We start from the raw sequence: 3,547 nt of genomic DNA on the forward strand, positions 1-3,547 counted from the left end.
GAGGGCACCATGTAACCCGTTTCCGGGCAAACAAACTCCAAAGCTCCCGAGGTAAACTCTCTGTCCAGAGCCCGTAAACCAAAGCCAGATCAACCCCATAAAACCTCAACTCCAAGAACCCCACCCCCTGCCAAACCAGCCACTGTGATGACAATATGAACATGAACTCCCTAGAAGTAAATAACCCGGTTAATCCCAGATGCCCCAACCCAAACTAATCACCCAAGCCCTAACCCCAAAAAAGGAGGGTGGGTCTTCTCTCCTTGCTGATGCAACGTGCACTGCCCCAAAACCCACCCCCTCCTCAGCCTAAGCACCCGCCCCGTTTTATCCCCTTTGAACCAATCCCACTGCACTTATTACAGCCCCCCCACTTGTTTATAGTTCAAAGTAAAAAATTGGCTATAGACATTTAATATCTCAGTAACAGTTCTCATAACTAATAGATTAAATTGCTAAACCTGCCAATAGGTAATCTAATGTACACGGGAACTTCCCGACTCTCCACAGCTTAAAGCGGTTACACATAACTAGTTATTGAACCCGTTCTACGCCTGGGTGGTGAGCATTTATATTGGTATATGGTCTCCATCCTGGTATGTGTTGCTTTCATCCTGGCCCTAATCTTGTCATGCGCTGCTACCATCTTGCGCCCCCGTCCTGTCATGTGCAGCCCCCATCCTGTTTTGTGTACCTCCATCTTGTGATGTGCTACTGTCTTCCTGAGCACTCATCCTGTCACGTGCTCCCATCCTGTACCCAAATGTCATGTGGTGGTCCCATCCTGTACCCCAATCCTGTCATGTGGTGCTCCCATACTCCACCCCAATCCTGTCATGTGCTGCTACCATCATGCGCCCTCATCCTGTCATGTGCTACTCTCTTCCTGAGCCCTCATCCTGTCATGTGCTCCAATCCTGCGCCCCCATCCTGCCATGTGCTGCTCCCATCCTGTGCCCTTATCCTGCCATGTGCTGCTCCTATCCTGTGCCCCCATCCTGTCATGTGCTGCTCACATCCTGTCATGTGCTGCTGCCATCCTGCTCGCCCCAGTTCTGTCTTATGCTGCTCCTATCCTGCGCCCCATCATGTCATGTGCTGCTCCCATCCTGTGCCCCCACTCTGTCATGTGCTGCTTGCATCCTGCACCCCGTTCTGTCATGTGCTGCCCTATTCTGTCATGTGCTGCTCCCATCCTGCGCCACCGATCTGTAATTTGCTGCTCCCATCCATATGCCCCATATGCTGCTCCATAAAGGTTGATGGCCCCCATAAGATGCTCCATAGTATATGCCTGATATGCTGCTCCATAAAGGTTGATGGCCCCCATAAGATGCTCCATAGTATTATATGCCCTGTATGCTGCTGCAATAAAAAAAATAACATAATCCCCTATCGTCGCTGGGTGCCAAGTGCTGGGGGGCCTGAGCAGGCGGGGACACCGGCGCGCTGTGGGGGTCAGGTGCCTGAGTCGCCGCTAGCTCAGGCCCCCGGCACTTGCTATAGTCACCTGGCCCTGATCCACTGCTGCGTGCCGCTCCGTCTTCCGGGTCCTCTGGCTGTGACTGTTCAGTCAGAGGGCGGTGCGCATTAAGCGTGTCATCGCACCCTCTGAACTGAACGTCAAAGGCAGAGGATGTGGAGGACGGAGTGGCGTGCATCGGTGGAACGGGACAGGTGAATATAGCCGGACCAGTTGCACAGCGTTAATTGCGACATTTTCGCCGTGCAACGCAGTCCGTTAGCGTTAACCCATTTACGCAATGTGAACCTAGCCTAATTGTAGGGAGAGTAGAGGACAATGTGAGCTGTCTTCAGCACCTGGCGCCTGAGAACAGAGCAATGTGTGCTGGCTTGTATCCAGTGTAGATACGTGTGATACTGATGCGGCACACGTATGAAACACAGGGCATCTCCGATACTGTTTTTTTTCCAGTACCGTAAATATTAGGACATGTGATGGAGGCCTAAGATGGATGACTGACTACCAGAAAGAGCTGAAAGAATGAGGGGGTGACCTCCTACTGTGACTATCTGCCAGGAAGAGATGAGTGACGAATAGACACCCTTACTGTCACTGACTTCTAGGGACAGCTGAGAGAGACGGCGGGACAACTGAGTGACCAGATGACAGGTCAATGATTGCTTAATGACCTAATGGCCAATAATGGTTGATGGCAGAAACAGTACTTTGGAGTATAAACCATTAAGAAAGAAAATCAGGGGCGGGATTATGGATGGCGGTGTTGGAGTTTCCTTTTTGGCTGGAGGAACATTGCATCTGTCCTATATCACACTGGCATAAAAAAGTATCAAGATTTAATAGTATTTTCATCACCATCGTAAACAGAATATCAAATGCAACCCAAAGGATGTCCTATATACGACGGTCTACCCAACCATGGACCGCTTCCTGCCCCTCAGTCTGACTTCGTCCAGTTTTTTAATGACGGGGCTGGATTTCTTGGAGGCGACTGTGTAGCTTTGGAGCAGAGCTCTGAACATGTCCTCTGTCTGGGGGTGAGTGCTGAGGAAAGACTTTTCCAAGACATAAAGGTCGACACCTTTATCTTCTGGGAGAGCAGAGATGAAGCTCAGGCCGAAATCGATCAGCACCAGGTTTAAGTCCGGATGTGGAGGCCGTAGGAGCATGTTCGAGGTGGTCAGGTCCCCATGGACGACATCCTCATCATGCATCCAGGCCAATATCTGACCAATCCTTTCTGCAAGGCTGTACAGGCTGCTGCCATGTTCTTGCGCTGTCATTATGAAGTCCCGAACAGTGACTGATCCTTCTATATCCTCCAGGTAGATGCAGTTAGAGACATAATCAACAAAATAAACCACAGGAGTGGCAATACCTGCCTTCCTGCACCTGAAGATTGAGCGCACCTCCTGGGCGGTCCGCCGGTGTGTCAGCTTCTGGTCCAGCGTAGGATGCCTGTAAGTCTTGGGGAAACGCTCCTTCACTACAGCCGCTTTCCCCAGGAAACTTCCCCGGTACACCCGAGCCTCAGCCCCCTGCTTCATGAGCTGCAGCCCCCCCAGGTACCGCCGAGTCCGCTCCCTGCTTATGCTGTCCACGCTGTTCTCCACAGCATTCATGGTAAAGGCTAACCCAGTCAGGATACATTCCTTTATGTTGGCCATAATTGGTCCTGTGGTGAGAAGCATTGGGTCAAACAATGGTAGAGATATACACAGCATGAAAAATGTATGTTCTACATACAAATGGCAGTCATGAACAATCTACCGGGACGGAAAGGCATCACTGCACTACAGGAGTCTAGTTACTTCCTGAAAATGGCCAGAGAGTGGTGAGGGGCTTCATTTACACATGAGGGTCATCCTACTTAGCATTGTCTAGAATTCCTTCAATCAGACATATCACATATCTAAAGGATACACCATAAATATTTGATAGATATGGGTCTTAAAAGGCAATATTATGTGCATAAGCCATAAAACATGGAAAGAATAAAATAGTGAAAAATAGAAGTATGTAAACTATTAATCTCATGGGACTCCTATAAGTAAACAGACAATC

The 3,547-nt window shown here is 49.7% G+C and overlaps 1 pseudogene; it reads right to left on the bottom strand.

The window, feature by feature from the left end:
* Window positions 1-2,377: 2,377 nt before the first annotated feature.
* On the bottom strand, window positions 2,378-3,150 carry LOC138666753 (EKC/KEOPS complex subunit Tp53rkb pseudogene; annotated as a pseudogene).
* Between the last annotated feature and the right edge of the window lie 397 nt (window positions 3,151-3,547).

This window comes from Ranitomeya imitator, chromosome 2 (genome assembly GCF_032444005.1).
Source record: "Ranitomeya imitator isolate aRanImi1 chromosome 2, aRanImi1.pri, whole genome shotgun sequence".
NCBI classification, from domain to species: Eukaryota; Metazoa; Chordata; class Amphibia; order Anura; family Dendrobatidae; genus Ranitomeya; species Ranitomeya imitator.